Raw genomic sequence first — 18,938 nt, 5'->3', positions numbered from 1 at the left:
ATTCACAATCATGTCCAGATGTGACGCAAGCTAATGTTCATAAGAAATAACTAGAATGTGGCACTGGCTACCATTCAGAATCTTGTCTTGATGTGATGCAAGCTAATGTTCATAAGATATAATTAGAATGTGGCAGTGGCTAACATTCACAATCATGTCCAGATGTGACGCAAGCTAATGTTCATAAGATATAATTAGAATGTGGCACTGGCTACCATTCACAATCATGTCCAGATGTAACGCAAGCTAATGTTCATAAGATATAACTAGAATGTGGCACTGGCTACCATTCAGAATCTTGTCTTGATGTGATGCAAGCTAATGTTCATAAGATATAACTAGAATGTGGCACTGGCTACCATTCAGAATCTTGTCTTGATGTGATGCAAGCTAATGTTCATAAGATATAACTAGAATGTGGACTGGCTACCATTCACAATCATGTCCAGATGTGACGCAAGCTAATGTTCATAAGAAATAACTAGAATGTGGCACTGGCTACCATTCAGAATCTTGTCTTGATGTGATGCAAGCTAATGTTCATAAGATATAACTAGAATGTGGCAATGGCTACCATTCAGAATCTTGTCCTGATGTGATGCAAGCTAATGTTCATAAGATATAACTAGAATGTGGCACTGGCTACCATTCAGAATCTTGTCTTAATGTGATGCAAGCTAATGTTCATAAGATATAACTAGAATGTGGCACTGGCTACCATTCAGAATCTTGTCCTGATGTGATGCAAGCTAATGTTCATAAGAAATAACTAGAATGTGGCACTGGCTAACATTCACAATCATGTCCAAAAGTGACGCAAGCTAATGTTCATAAGATATAACTAGAATGTGGCACTGGCTACCATTCAGAATCTTGTCCTGATGTGATGCAAGCTAATGTTCATAAGATATAACTAGAATGTGGCACTGGCTACCATTCACAATCTTGTCTTGATGAGATGCAAGCTAATGTTCATAAGATATACTAGAATGTGGCACTGGCTACCATTCAGAATCTTGTCTTGATGTGATGCAAGCTAATGTTCATAAGATATAACTAGAATGTGGCCCTGGCATACATTCACAATCATGTCCAGATGTAATGCAAGCTAATGTTCACAAGAAATAACTAGAATGTGGCATTGGCTACCATTCAGAATCTTGTCTTGATGTGATGCAAGCTAATGTTCATAAGATATAACTAGAATGTGGCACTGGCTAACATTCACAATCATGTCCAGATGTGACGCAAGCTAATGTTCATAAGATATAACTAGAATGTGGCACTGGCTACCATTCAGAATCTTGTCTTGATGTGACGCAAGCTAATGTTCATAAGATATAACTAGAATGTGGCACTGGCTAACATTCACAATCATGTCCAGATGTGACGCAAGCTAATGTTCATAAGATATAACTAGAAAGTGGCACAGGCTAACATTCAAATCTTGTCTGGATGTGATGCAAGCTAATGTTTATAAGATATAACTAGAATGTGGCACTGGCTAACATTCACAATCATGTATTGATGTGATGCAAGCTAATGTTCATAAGATATAACTAGAATGTGGCACTGGCTACCATTCACAATCTTGTCTGGATGTGATGCAAGCTAATGTTTATAAGATATAACTAGAATGTGGCACTGGCTAACATTCAAATCTTGTCTGGATGTGATGCAAGCCAATGTTTATAAGATATAACTAGAATGTGGCACAGGCTAACATTCACAATCATGTATTGATGTGATGCAAGCTAATGTTCATAAGATATAACTAGAATGTGGCACTGGCTACCATTCACAATCTTGTCTGGATGTGATGCAGAATGTGGCACTGGCTAACATTCACAATCATGTCCAGATGTGACGCAAGCTAATGTTCATAAGATATAACTAGAATGTGGCAGTGGCTAACATTCACAATCATGTCCAGATGTGACGCAAGCTAATGTTCATAAGATATAACTAGAATGTGGCAGTGGCTACCATTCAGAATCTTGTCTTGATGTGATGCAAGCTAATGTTCATAAGAAATAACTAGAATGTGGCACTGGCTAACATTCACAATCTTGTCTTGATGTGACGCAAGCTAATGTTCATAAGATATAACTAGAATGTGGCACTGGCTAACATTCACAATCATGTCCAGATGTGACGCAAGCTAATGTTCATAAGATATAACTAGAATGTGGCACTGGCTAACATTCAGAATCTTGTCCTGATGTGACGCAAGCTAATGTTCATAAGCTATAACTAGAATGTGGCACTGGCTAACATTCACAATCTTGTCCTGATGTGACGCAAGCTAATGTTCATAAGATATAACTAGAATGTGGCACTGGCTAACATTCACAATCATGTCCGGATGTGACGCAAGCTAATGTTCATAAGATATAACTAGAATGTGGCACTGGCTAACATTCACAATCATGTCCAGATGTGACGCAAGTTAATGTTTATAAGATATAACTAGAATGTGGCACTTGCTAACATTCAAATCTTGTCTGGATGTGATGCAAGCTAATGTTTATAAAATATAACTAGAATGTGGCACAGGCTAACATTCAAATCTTGTCTGGATGTGACGCAAGCTAATGTTCATAAGATATGACTAGAATGTGGCAATGGTTAACATTCACAATCATGTATTGATGTGATGCAAGCAAATGTTCATAAGATATAACTAGAATGTGGCATTGGCTACCATTCACAATCTTATCTGGATGTGATGCAAGCTAATGTTTATAAGATATAACTAGAATGTGGCACAGGCTAACATTCAAATCTTGTCTGGATGTGATGCAAGCTAATGTTTATAAGATATAACTAGAATGTGGCCCTGGCTAACATTCACAATCATGTATTGATGTGATGCAAGCTAATGTTCATAAGATATAACTAGAATGTGGCACTGGCTACCATTCACAATCTTGTCTTGATGTGACGCAAGCTAATGTTCATAAGATATGACTAGAATGTGGCACTGGTTAACATTCACAATCATGTCCAGATGTGACGCAAGCTAATGTTCATAAGATATGACTAGAATGTGGCACTGGTTAACATTCACAATCATGTCCAGATGTGACGCAAGCTAATGTTCATAAGATATGACTAGAATGTAGCACTGGCTAACATTCACAATCTTGTCCAGATGTGACGCAAGCTAATGTTCATAAGATATAACTAGAATGTGGCACTGGCTACCATTCACAATCTTGTCTTGATGTGACGCAAGCTAATGTTCATAAGATATAACTAGAATGTGGCACTGGCTAACATTCACAATCATGTCCAAATGTGACGCAAGCTAATGTTCATAAGATATAACTAGAATGTGGCACTGGCTAACATTCAAAATCATGTCCAGATGTGACGCAAGCTAATGTTCATAAGATATAACTAGAATGTGGCACTGGCTAACATTCACAATCATGTCCAGATGTGACGCAAGCTAATGTTCATAAGATATAACTAGCATGTGGCACTGGCTAACATTCAGAATCTTGTCCTGATGTGACGCAAGCTAATGTTCATAAGATATAACTAGAATGTGGCACTGGCTAACATTCACAATCTTGTCCTGATGTGACGCAAGCTAATGTTCATAAGATATAACTAGAATGTGGCACTGGCTAACATTCACAATCATGTCCGGATGTGACGCAAGCTAATGTTTATAAGATATAACTAGAATGTGGCCCTGGCCAACATTCACATTCATGTATTGATGTGATGCAAGCTAATGTTCATAAGATATAACTAGAATGTGGCACTGGCTACCATTCACAATCTTGTCTGGATGTGATGCAAGCTAATGTTCATAAGAAATAACTAAAAAGTGGCACTAGCTACCATTCAGAATCTTGTCTTGATGTGATGCAAGCTAATGTTCATACGAAATAACTAGAATGTGGCACTGGCTACCATTCACAATCATGTCCAGATGTGACGCAAGCTAATGTTCATAAGATATAACTAGAATGTGGCACTGGCTACCATTCACAATCTTGTCCTGATGTGACGCAAGCTAATGTTCATAAGATATAACTAGAATGTGGCAATGGCTAACATTCACAATCATGTCCAGATGTGACACAAGCTAATGTTCATAAGATATAACTAGAATGTGGCACTGGCTAACATTCAAAATCATGTCCAGATGTGACGCAAGCTAATGTTCATAAGATATAACTAAAATTTGGCACAGGCTTACATTCACAATCATGTCCAGATGTGACGCAAGCTAATGTTCATAAGATATAACTAAAATTTGGCACAGGCTTACATTCACAATCATGTCCAGATGTGACGCAAGCTAATGTTCATAAGATATAACGAGAATGTAGCACTGGCTAACATTCACAATCATGTCCAGATGTGACACAAGCTAATGTTCATAAGATATAACTAGAATGTGGCACTGGCTAACATTCAAAATCATGTCCAGATGTGACGCAAGCTAATGTTCATAAGATATAACGAGAATGTAGCACTGGCTAACATTCAGAATCTTGTCCTGATGTGACGCAAGCTAATGTTCATAAGATATAACTAGAATGTGGCACTGGCTAACATTCACAATCTTGTCTGGATGTGATGCAAGCTAATGTTTATAAGATATAACTAGAATGTGGCACTGGCTAACATTCAAATCTTGTCTGGATGTGATGCAAGCTAATGTTTATAAGAATGTGGCACAGGCTAACATTCAAATCTTGTCTGGATGTGATGCAAGCTAATGTTTATAAGATATAACTAGAATGTGGCCCTGGCTAACATTCACAATCATGTATTGATGTGATGCAAGCTAATGTTCATAAGATATAACTAGAATATGGCATTGGCTACCATTCACAATCTTGTCTGGATGTGATGCAAGCTAATGTTTATAAGATATAACTAGAATGTGGCACAGGGTAACATTCAAATCTTGTCTGGATGTGATGCAAGCTAATGTTTATAAGATATAACTAGAATGTGGCCCTGGCTAACATTCACAATCATGTATTGATGTGATGCAAGCTAATGTTCATAAGATATAACTAGAATGTGGCACTGGCTACCATTCACAATCTTGTCTTGATGTGACGCAAGCTAATGTTCATAAGATATGACTAGAATGTGGCACTGGTTAACATTCACAATCATGTCCAGATGTGACGCAAGCTAATGTTCATAAGATATGACTAGAATGTGGCACTGGCTAACATTCACAATCTTGTCTTGATGTGACGCAAGCTAATGTTCATAAGATATGACTAGAATGTGGCACTGGTTAACATTCACAATCATGTCCAGATGTGACGCAAGCTAATGTTCATAAGATATGACTAGAATGTAGCACTGGCTAACATTCACAATCTTGTCCAGATGTGACGCAAGCTAATGTTCATAAGATATAACTAGAATGTGGCACTGGCTACCATTCACAATCTTGTCTTGATGTGACGCAAGCTAATGTTCATAAGATATAACTAGAATTTGGCACTGGCTAACATTCACAATCATGTCCAGATGTGACGCAAGCTAATGTTCATAAGATATAACTAGAATGTGGCACTGGCTAACATTCAAAATCATGTCCAGATGTGACGCAAGCTAATGTTCATAAGATATAACTAGAATGTGGCACTGGCTAACATTCACAATCATGTCCAGATGTGACGCAAGCTAATGTTCATAAGATATAACTAGCATGTGGCACTGGCTAACATTCAGAATCTTGTCCTGATGTGACGCAAGCTAATGTTCATAAGATATAACTAGAATGTGGCACTGGCTAACATTCACAATCTTGTCCTGATGTGACGCAAGCTAATGTTCATAAGATATAACTAGAATGTGGCACTGGCTAACATTCACAATCATGTCCGGATGTGACGCAAGCTAATGTTTATAAGATATAACTAGAATGTGGCCCTGGCCAACATTCACAATCATGTATTGATGTGATGCAAGCTAATGTTCATAAGATATAACTAGAATGTGGCACTGGCTACCATTCACAATCTTGTCTGGATGTGATGCAAGCTAATGTTCATAAGAAATAACTAAAATGTGGCACTAGCTACCATTCAGAATCTTGTCTTGATGTGATGCAAGCTAATGTTCATGAGAAATAACTAGAATGTGGCACTGGCTACCATTCACAATTATGTCCAGATGTGACGCAAGCTAATGTTTATAAGATATAACTAGAATGTGGCAGTGGCTAAAATTCACAATCATGTCCAGATGTGATGCAAGCTAATGTTCATAAGATATAACTAGAATGTGGCACTGGCTACCATTCAGAATCTTGTCTTGATGTGATGCAAGCTAATGTTCATAAGAAATAACTAGAATGTGGCACTGGCTAAAATTCAGAATCTTGTCTTGATGTGATGCAAGCTAATGTTCATAAGATATAACTAGAATGTGGCAGTGGCTAACATTCACAATCATGTCCAGATGTGACGCAAGCTAATGTTCATAAGATATAATTAGAATGTGGCACTGGCTACCATTCACAATCATGTCCAGATGTAACGCAAGCTAATGTTCATAAGATATAACTAGAATGTGGCACTGGCTACCATTCAGAATCTTGTCTTGATGTGATGCAAGCTAATGTTCATAAGATATAACTAGAATGTGGCACTGGCTACCATTCAGAATCTTGTCTTGATGTGATGCAAGCTAATGTTCATAAGATATAACTAGAATGTGGACTGGCTACCATTCACAATCATGTCCAGATGTGACGCAAGCTAATGTTCATAAGAAATAACTAGAATGTGGCACTGGCTACCATTCAGAATCTTGTCTTGATGTGATGCAAGCTAATGTTCATAAGATATAACTAGAATGTGGCAGTGGCTAACATTCACAATCATGTCCAGATGTGACGCAAGCTAATGTTCATAAGATATAATTAGAATGTGGCACTGGCTACCATTCACAATCATGTCCAGATGTGATGCAAGCTAATGTTCATAAGATATAACTAGAATGTGGCACTGGCTACCATTCAGAATCTTGTCTTGATGTGATGCAAGCTAATGTTCATAAGAAATAACTAGAATGTGGCACTGGCTAAAATTCAGAATCTTGTCTTGATGTGATGCAAGCTAATGTTCATAAGATATAACTAGAATGTGGCAGTGGCTAACATTCACAATCATGTCCAGATGTGACGCAAGCTAATGTTCATAAGATATAATTAGAATGTGGCACTGGCTACCATTCACAATCATGTCCAGATGTAACGCAAGCTAATGTTCATAAGATATAACTAGAATGTGGCACTGGCTACCATTCAGAATCTTGTCTTGATGTGATGCAAGCTAATGTTCATAAGATATAACTAGAATGTGGCACTGGCTACCATTCAGAATCTTGTCTTGATGTGATGCAAGCTAATGTTCATAAGATATAACTAGAATGTGGACTGGCTACCATTCACAATCATGTCCAGATGTGACGCAAGCTAATGTTCATAAGAAATAACTAGAATGTGGCACTGGCTACCATTCAGAATCTTGTCTTGATGTGATGCAAGCTAATGTTCATAAGATATAACTAGAATGTGGCAGTGGCTAACATTCACAATCATGTCCAGATGTGACGCAAGCTAATGTTCATAAGATATAATTAGAATGTGGCACTGGCTACCATTCACAATCATGTCCAGATGTAACGCAAGCTAATGTTCATAAGATATAACTAGAATGTGGCACTGGCTACCATTCAGAATCTTGTCTTGATGTGATGCAAGCTAATGTTCATAAGATATAACTAGAATGTGGCACTGGCTACCATTCAGAATCTTGTCTTGATGTGATGCAAGCTAATGTTCATAAGATATAACTAGAATGTGGACTGGCTACCATTCACAATCATGTCCAGATGTGACGCAAGCTAATGTTCATAAGAAATAACTAGAATGTGGCACTGGCTACCATTCAGAATCTTGTCTTGATGTGATGCAAGCTAATGTTCATAAGATATAACTAGAATGTGGCAATGGCTACCATTCAGAATCTTGTCCTGATGTGATGCAAGCTAATGTTCATAAGATATAACTAGAATGTGGCACTGGCTACCATTCAGAATCTTGTCTTAATGTGATGCAAGCTAATGTTCATAAGATATAACTAGAATGTGGCACTGGCTACCATTCAGAATCTTGTCCTGATGTGATGCAAGCTAATGTTCATAAGAAATAACTAGAATGTGGCACTGGCTAACATTCACAATCATGTCCAAAATTGACGCAAGCTAATGTTCATAAGATATAACTAGAATGTGGCACTGGCTACCATTCAGAATCTTGTCCTGATGTGATGCAAGCTAATGTTCATAAGATATAACTAGAATGTGGCACTGGCTACCATTCACAATCTTGTCTTGATGAGATGCAAGCTAATGTTCATAAGATATACTAGAATGTGGCACTGGCTACCATTCAGAATCTTGTCTTGATGTGATGCAAGCTAATGTTCATAAGATATAACTAGAATGTGGCCCTGGCATACATTCACAATCATGTCCAGATGTAATGCAAGCTAATGTTCACAAGAAATAACTAGAATGTGGCATTGGCTACCATTCAGAATCTTGTCTTGATGTGATGCAAGCTAAGTTTCATAAGATATAACTAGAATGTGGCACTGGCTAACATTCACAATCATGTCCAGATGTGACGCAAGCTAATGTTCATAAGATATAACTAGAATGTGGCACTGGCTACCATTCAGAATCTTGTCTTGATGTGACGCAAGCTAATGTTCATAAGATATAACTAGAATGTGGCACTGGCTAACATTCACAATCATGTCCAGATGTGACGCAAGCTAATGTTCATAAGATATAACTAGAAAGTGGCACAGGCTAACATTCAAATCTTGTCTGGATGTGATGCAAGCTAATGTTTATAAGATATAACTAGAATGTGGCACTGGCTAACATTCACAATCATGTATTGATGTGATGCAAGCTAATGTTCATAAGATATAACTAGAATGTGGCACTGGCTACCATTCACAATCTTGTCTGGATGTGATGCAAGCTAATGTTTATAAGATATAACTAGAATGTGGCACTGGCTAACATTCAAATCTTGTCTGGATGTGATGCAAGCCAATGTTTATAAGATATAACTAGAATGTGGCACAGGCTAACATTCACAATCATGTATTGATGTGATGCAAGCTAATGTTCATAAGATATAACTAGAATGTGGCACTGGCTACCATTCACAATCTTGTCTGGATGTGATGCAGAATGTGGCACTGGCTAACATTCACAATCATGTCCAGATGTGACGCAAGCTAATGTTCATAAGATATAACTAGAATGTGGCAGTGGCTAACATTCACAATCATGTCCAGATGTGACGCAAGCTAATGTTCATAAGATATAACTAGAATGTGGCAGTGGCTACCATTCAGAATCTTGTCTTGATGTGATGCAAGCTAATGTTCATAAGAAATAACTAGAATGTGGCACTGGCTAACATTCACAATCTTGTCTTGATGTGACGCAAGCTAATGTTCATAAGATATAACTAGAATGTGGCACTGGCTAACATTCACAATCATGTCCAGATGTGACGCAAGCTAATGTTCATAAGATATAACTAGAATGTGGCACTGGCTAACATTCAGAATCTTGTCCTGATGTGACGCAAGCTAATGTTCATAAGCTATAACTAGAATGTGGCACTGGCTAACATTCAAAATCATGTCCAGATGTGACGCAAGCTAATGTTCATAAGATATAACTAAAATTTGGCACAGGCTTACATTCACAATCATGTCCAGATGTGACGCAAGCTAATGTTCATAAGATATAACTAAAATTTGGCACAGGCTTACATTCACAATCATGTCCAGATGTGACGCAAGCTAATGTTCATAAGATATAACGAGAATGTAGCACTGGCTAACATTCACAATCATGTCCAGATGTGACACAAGCTAATGTTCATAAGATATAACTAGAATGTGGCACTGGCTAACATTCAAAATCATGTCCAGATGTGACGCAAGCTAATGTTCATAAGATATAACGAGAATGTAGCACTGGCTAACATTCAGAATCTTGTCCTGATGTGACGCAAGCTAATGTTCATAAGATATAACTAGAATGTGGCACTGGCTAACATTCACAATCTTGTCTGGATGTGATGCAAGCTAATGTTTATAAGATATAACTAGAATGTGGCACTGGCTAACATTCAAATCTTGTCTGGATGTGATGCAAGCTAATGTTTATAAGAATGTGGCACAGGCTAACATTCAAATCTTGTCTGGATGTGATGCAAGCTAATGTTTATAAGATATAACTAGAATGTGGCCCTGGCTAACATTCACAATCATGTATTGATGTGATGCAAGCTAATGTTCATAAGATATAACTAGAATATGGCATTGGCTACCATTCACAATCTTGTCTGGATGTGATGCAAGCTAATGTTTATAAGATATAACTAGAATGTGGCACAGGGTAACATTCAAATCTTGTCTGGATGTGATGCAAGCTAATGTTTATAAGATATAACTAGAATGTGGCCCTGGCTAACATTCACAATCATGTATTGATGTGATGCAAGCTAATGTTCATAAGATATAACTAGAATGTGGCACTGGCTACCATTCACAATCTTGTCTTGATGTGACGCAAGCTAATGTTCATAAGATATGACTAGAATGTGGCACTGGTTAACATTCACAATCATGTCCAGATGTGACGCAAGCTAATGTTCATAAGATATGACTAGAATGTGGCACTGGCTAACATTCACAATCTTGTCTTGATGTGACGCAAGCTAATGTTCATAAGATATGACTAGAATGTGGCACTGGTTAACATTCACAATCATGTCCAGATGTGACGCAAGCTAATGTTCATAAGATATGACTAGAATGTAGCACTGGCTAACATTCACAATCTTGTCCAGATGTGACGCAAGCTAATGTTCATAAGATATAACTAGAATGTGGCACTGGCTACCATTCACAATCTTGTCTTGATGTGACGCAAGCTAATGTTCATAAGATATAACTAGAATTTGGCACTGGCTAACATTCACAATCATGTCCAGATGTGACGCAAGCTAATGTTCATAAGATATAACTAGAATGTGGCACTGGCTAACATTCAAAATCATGTCCAGATGTGACGCAAGCTAATGTTCATAAGATATAACTAGAATGTGGCACTGGCTAACATTCACAATCATGTCCAGATGTGACGCAAGCTAATGTTCATAAGATATAACTAGCATGTGGCACTGGCTAACATTCAGAATCTTGTCCTGATGTGACGCAAGCTAATGTTCATAAGATATAACTAGAATGTGGCACTGGCTAACATTCACAATCTTGTCCTGATGTGACGCAAGCTAATGTTCATAAGATATAACTAGAATGTGGCACTGGCTAACATTCACAATCATGTCCGGATGTGACGCAAGCTAATGTTTATAAGATATAACTAGAATGTGGCCCTGGCCAACATTCACAATCATGTATTGATGTGATGCAAGCTAATGTTCATAAGATATAACTAGAATGTGGCACTGGCTACCATTCACAATCTTGTCTGGATGTGATGCAAGCTAATGTTCATAAGAAATAACTAAAATGTGGCACTAGCTACCATTCAGAATCTTGTCTTGATGTGATGCAAGCTAATGTTCATGAGAAATAACTAGAATGTGGCACTGGCTACCATTCACAATTATGTCCAGATGTGACGCAAGCTAATGTTTATAAGATATAACTAGAATGTGGCAGTGGCTAAAATTCACAATCATGTCCAGATGTGATGCAAGCTAATGTTCATAAGATATAACTAGAATGTGGCACTGGCTACCATTCAGAATCTTGTCTTGATGTGATGCAAGCTAATGTTCATAAGAAATAACTAGAATGTGGCACTGGCTAAAATTCAGAATCTTGTCTTGATGTGATGCAAGCTAATGTTCATAAGATATAACTAGAATGTGGCAGTGGCTAACATTCACAATCATGTCCAGATGTGACGCAAGCTAATGTTCATAAGATATAATTAGAATGTGGCACTGGCTACCATTCACAATCATGTCCAGATGTAACGCAAGCTAATGTTCATAAGATATAACTAGAATGTGGCACTGGCTACCATTCAGAATCTTGTCTTGATGTGATGCAAGCTAATGTTCATAAGATATAACTAGAATGTGGCACTGGCTACCATTCAGAATCTTGTCTTGATGTGATGCAAGCTAATGTTCATAAGATATAACTAGAATGTGGACTGGCTACCATTCACAATCATGTCCAGATGTGACGCAAGCTAATGTTCATAAGAAATAACTAGAATGTGGCACTGGCTACCATTCAGAATCTTGTCTTGATGTGATGCAAGCTAATGTTCATAAGATATAACTAGAATGTGGCAATGGCTACCATTCAGAATCTTGTCCTGATGTGATGCAAGCTAATGTTCATAAGATATAACTAGAATGTGGCACTGGCTACCATTCAGAATCTTGTCTTAATGTGATGCAAGCTAATGTTCATAAGATATAACTAGAATGTGGCACTGGCTACCATTCAGAATCTTGTCCTGATGTGATGCAAGCTAATGTTCATAAGAAATAACTAGAATGTGGCACTGGCTAACATTCACAATCATGTCCAAAAGTGACGCAAGCTAATGTTCATAAGATATAACTAGAATGTGGCACTGGCTACCATTCAGAATCTTGTCCTGATGTGATGCAAGCTAATGTTCATAAGATATAACTAGAATGTGGCACTGGCTACCATTCACAATCTTGTCTTGATGAGATGCAAGCTAATGTTCATAAGATATACTAGAATGTGGCACTGGCTACCATTCAGAATCTTGTCTTGATGTGATGCAAGCTAATGTTCATAAGATATAACTAGAATGTGGCCCTGGCATACATTCACAATCATGTCCAGATGTAATGCAAGCTAATGTTCACAAGAAATAACTAGAATGTGGCATTGGCTACCATTCAGAATCTTGTCTTGATGTGATGCAAGCTAAGTTTCATAAGATATAACTAGAATGTGGCACTGGCTAACATTCACAATCATGTCCAGATGTGACGCAAGCTAATGTTCATAAGATATAACTAGAATGTGGCACTGGCTACCATTCAGAATCTTGTCTTGATGTGACGCAAGCTAATGTTCATAAGATATAACTAGAATGTGGCACTGGCTAACATTCACAATCATGTCCAGATGTGACGCAAGCTAATGTTCATAAGATATAACTAGAAAGTGGCACAGGCTAACATTCAAATCTTGTCTGGATGTGATGCAAGCTAATGTTTATAAGATATAACTAGAATGTGGCACTGGCTAACATTCACAATCATGTATTGATGTGATGCAAGCTAATGTTCATAAGATATAACTAGAATGTGGCACTGGCTACCATTCACAATCTTGTCTGGATGTGATGCAAGCTAATGTTTATAAGATATAACTAGAATGTGGCACTGGCTAACATTCAAATCTTGTCTGGATGTGATGCAAGCCAATGTTTATAAGATATAACTAGAATGTGGCACAGGCTAACATTCACAATCATGTATTGATGTGATGCAAGCTAATGTTCATAAGATATAACTAGAATGTGGCACTGGCTACCATTCACAATCTTGTCTGGATGTGATGCAGAATGTGGCACTGGCTAACATTCACAATCATGTCCAGATGTGACGCAAGCTAATGTTCATAAGATATAACTAGAATGTGGCAGTGGCTAACATTCACAATCATGTCCAGATGTGACGCAAGCTAATGTTCATAAGATATAACTAGAATGTGGCAGTGGCTACCATTCAGAATCTTGTCTTGATGTGATGCAAGCTAATGTTCATAAGAAATAACTAGAATGTGGCACTGGCTAACATTCACAATCTTGTCTTGATGTGACGCAAGCTAATGTTCATAAGATATAACTAGAATGTGGCACTGGCTAACATTCACAATCATGTCCAGATGTGACGCAAGCTAATGTTCATAAGATATAACTAGAATGTGGCACTGGCTAACATTCAGAATCTTGTCCTGATGTGACGCAAGCTAATGTTCATAAGCTATAACTAGAATGTGGCACTGGCTAACATTCACAATCTTGTCCTGATGTGACGCAAGCTAATGTTCATAAGATATAACTAGAATGTGGCACTGGCTAACATTCACAATCATGTCCGGATGTGACGCAAGCTAATGTTCATAAGATATAACTAGAATGTGGCACTGGCTAACATTCACAATCATGTCCAGATGTGACGCAAGTTAATGTTTATAAGATATAACTAGAATGTGGCACTTGCTAACATTCAAATCTTGTCTGGATGTGATGCAAGCTAATGTTTATAAAATATAACTAGAATGTGGCACAGGCTAACATTCAAATCTTGTCTGGATGTGACGCAAGCTAATGTTCATAAGATATGACTAGAATGTGGCAATGGTTAACATTCACAATCATGTATTGATGTGATGCAAGCAAATGTTCATAAGATATAACTAGAATGTGGCATTGGCTACCATTCACAATCTTATCTGGATGTGATGCAAGCTAATGTTTATAAGATATAACTAGAATGTGGCACAGGCTAACATTCAAATCTTGTCTGGATGTGATGCAAGCTAATGTTTATAAGATATAACTAGAATGTGGCCCTGGCTAACATTCACAATCATGTATTGATGTGATGCAAGCTAATGTTCATAAGATATAACTAGAATGTGGCACTGGCTACCATTCACAATCTTGTCTTGATGTGACGCAAGCTAATGTTCATAAGATATGACTAGAATGTGGCACTGGTTAACATTCACAATCATGTCCAGATGTGACGCAAGCTAATGTTCATAAGATATGACTAGAATGTGGCACTGGCTAACATTCACAATCTTGTCTTGATGTGACGCAAGCTAATGTTCATAAGATATGACTAGAATGTGGCACTGGTTAACATTCACAATCATGTCCAGATGTGACGCAAGCTAATGTTCATAAGATATGACTAGAATGTAGCACTGGCTAACATTCACAATCTTGTCCAGATGTGACGCAAGCTAATGTTCATAAGATATAACTAGAATGTGGCACTGGCTACCATTCACAATCTTGTCTTGATGTGACGCAAGCTAATGTTCATAAGATATAACTAGAATGTGGCACTGGCTAACATTCACAATCATGTCCAAATGTGACGCAAGCTAATGTTCATAAGATATAACTAGAATGTGGCACTGGCTAACATTCAAAATCATGTCCAGATGTGACGCAAGCTAATGTTCATAAGATATAACTAGAATGTGGCACTGGCTAACATTCACAATCATGTCCAGATGTGACGCAAGCTAATGTTCATAAGATATAACTAGCATGTGGCACTGGCTAACATTCAGAATCTTGTCCTGATGTGACGCAAGCTAATGTTCATAAGATATAACTAGAATGTGGCACTGGCTAACATTCACAATCTTGTCCTGATGTGACGCAAGCTAATGTTCATAAGATATAACTAGAATGTGGCACTGGCTAACATTCACAATCATGTCCGGATGTGACGCAAGCTAATGTTTATAAGATATAACTAGAATGTGGCCCTGGCCAACATTCACATTCATGTATTGATGTGATGCAAGCTAATGTTCATAAGATATAACTAGAATGTGGCACTGGCTACCATTCACAATCTTGTCTGGATGTGATGCAAGCTAATGTTCATAAGAAATAACTAAAAAGTGGCACTAGCTACCATTCAGAATCTTGTCTTGATGTGATGCAAGCTAATGTTCATACGAAATAACTAGAATGTGGCACTGGCTACCATTCACAATCATGTCCAGATGTGACGCAAGCTAATGTTCATAAGATATAACTAGAATGTGGCAGTGGCTAACATTCACAATCATGTCCAGATGTGACGCAAGCTAATGTTCATAAGATATAACTAGAATGTGGCACTGGCTACCATTCAGAATCTTGTCTTGATGTGATGCAAGCTAATGTTCATAAGAAATAACTAGAATGTGGCACTGGCTAAAATTCAGAATCTTGTCTTGATGTGATGCAAGCTAATGTTCATAAGATATAACTAGAATGTGGCAGTGGCTAACATTCACAATCATGTCCAGATGTGACGCAAGCTAATGTTCATAAGATATAATTAGAATGTGGCACTGGCTACCATTCACAATCATGTCCAGATGTAACGCAAGCTAATGTTCATAAGATATAACTAGAATGTGGCACTGGCTACCATTCAGAATCTTGTCTTGATGTGATGCAAGCTAATGTTCATAAGATATAACTAGAATGTGGCACTGGCTACCATTCAGAATCTTGTCTTGATGTGATGCAAGCTAATGTTCATAAGATATAACTAGAATGTGGACTGGCTTCCATTCAGAATCTTGTCCTGATGTGATGCAAGCTAATGTTCATAAGAAATAACTAGAATGTGGCACTGGCTAACATTCACAATCATGTCCAAAAGTGACGCAAGCTAATGTTCATAAGATATAACTAGAATGTGGCACTGGCTACCATTCAGAATCTTGTCCTGATGTGATGCAAGCTAATGTTCATAAGATATAACTAGAATGTGGCACTGACTACCATTCACAATCTTGTCTTGATGAGATGCAAGCTAATGTTCATAAGATATACTAGAATGTGGCACTGGCTACCATTCAGAATCTTGTCTTGATGTGATGCAAGCTAATGTTCATAAGATATAACTAGAATGTGGCCCTGGCATACATTCACAATCATGTCCAGATGTGATGCAAGCTAATGTTCACAAGAAATAACTAGAATGTGGCACTGGCTACCATTCAGAATCTTGTCTTGATGTGATGCAAGCTAATGTTCATAAGATATAACTAGAATGTGGCACTGGCTAACATTCACAATCATGTCCAGATGTGACGCAAGCTAATGTTCATAAGATATAACTAGAATGTGGCACTGGCTACCATTCAGAATCTTGTCTTGATGTGACGCAAGCTAATGTTCATAAGATATAACTAGAATGTGGCACTGGCTAACATTCACAATCATGTCCAGATGTGACGCAAGCTAATGTTCATAAGATATAACTAGAAAGTGGCACAGGCTAACATTCAAATCTTGTCTGGATGTGATGCAAGCTAATGTTTATAAGATATAACTAGAATGTGGCACTGGCTAACATTCACAATCATGTATTGATTTGATGCAAGCTAATGTTCATAAGATATAACTAGAATGTGGCACTGGCTACCATTCACAATCTTGTCTGGATGTGATGCAAGCTAATGTTTATAAGATATAACTAGAATGTGGCACTGGCTAACATTCAAATCTTGTCTGGATGTGATGCAAGCTAATGGTTATAAGATATAACTAGAATGTGGCACAGGCTAACATTCACAATCATGTATTGATGTGATGCAAGCTAATGTTCATAAGATATAACTAGAATGTGGCACTGGCTACCATTCACAATCATGTCCAGATGTGACGCAAGCTAATGTTCATAAGATATAACTAGAATGTGGCAGTGGCTAACATTCACAATCATGTCCAGATGTGACGCAAGCTAATGTTCATAAGATATAACTAGAATGTGGCAGTGGCTACCATTCAGAATCTTGTCTTGATGTGATGCAAGCTAATGTTCATAAGAAATAACTAGAATGTGGCACTGGCTAACATTCACAATCTTGTCTTGATGTGACGCAAGCTAATGTTCATAAGATATAACTAGAATGTGGCACTGGCTGACATTCACAATCATGTCCAGATGTGACGCAAGCTAATGTTCATAAGATATAACTAGAATGTGGCACTGGCTAACATTCAGAATCTTGTCCTGATGTGACGCAAGCTAATGTTCATAAGATATAACTAGAATGTGGCACTGGCTAACATTCACAATCTTGTCCTGATGTGACGCAAGCTAATGTTCATAAGATATGACTAGAATGTGGCACTGGCTAACATTCACAATCATGTCCGGATGTGACGCAAGCTAATGTTCATAAGATATAACTAGAATGTGGCACTGGCTAACATTCACAATCATGTCCGGATGTGACGCAAGTTAATGTTTATAAGATATAACTAGAATGTGGCACTTGCTAACATTCACAATCATGTCTGGATGTGACGCAAGCTAATGTTCATAAGATATAACTAGAATGTGGCACTGGCTGCCATTCACAATCTTGTCTGGATGTGATGCAAGCTAATGTTTATAAAATATAACTATAATGTGGCACAGGCTAACATTCAAATCTTGTCTGGATGTGACGCAAGCTAATGTTCATAAGATATGACTAGAATGTGGCAATGGTTAACATTCACAATCATGTCCAGATGTGACACAAGCTAATGTTCATAAGAAATAACTAGAATGTGGCACTGGCTACCATTGAGAATCTTGTCTTGATGTGATGCAAGCTAATGTTTATAAGATATAACTAGAATGTGGCACTGGCTAGCATTCACAATCATGTCCAGATGTGACGCAAGCTAATGTTCATAAAATATAACTAGAATGTGGCACTGGCTAACATTCACAATCATGTCCATATGTGACGCAAGCTAATGTTCATAAGATATAACTAGAATGTGGCAGTGGCTAACATTCACAATCATGTCCAGATGTGACGCAAGCTAATGTTCATAAGATATAACTAGAATGTGGCACTGGTTACCATTCAGAATCTTGTCTTGATGTGATGCAAGCTAATGTTCATAACAAATAACTAGAATGTGGCATTGGCTAAAATTCAGAATCTTGTCTTGATGTGATGCAAGCTAATGTTCATAAGATATAACTAGAATGTGGCACTGGCTAACATTCACAATCATGTCCAGATGTGATGCAAGCTAATGTTCATAAGAAATAACTAGAA

This window comes from Ambystoma mexicanum, chromosome 10 (genome assembly GCF_040938575.1).
Source record: "Ambystoma mexicanum isolate Mex_15411 chromosome 10, UKY_AmexF1_1, whole genome shotgun sequence".
NCBI classification, from domain to species: Eukaryota; Metazoa; Chordata; class Amphibia; order Caudata; family Ambystomatidae; genus Ambystoma; species Ambystoma mexicanum.
Note: the sequence above shows the minus strand (reverse complement) of the source record.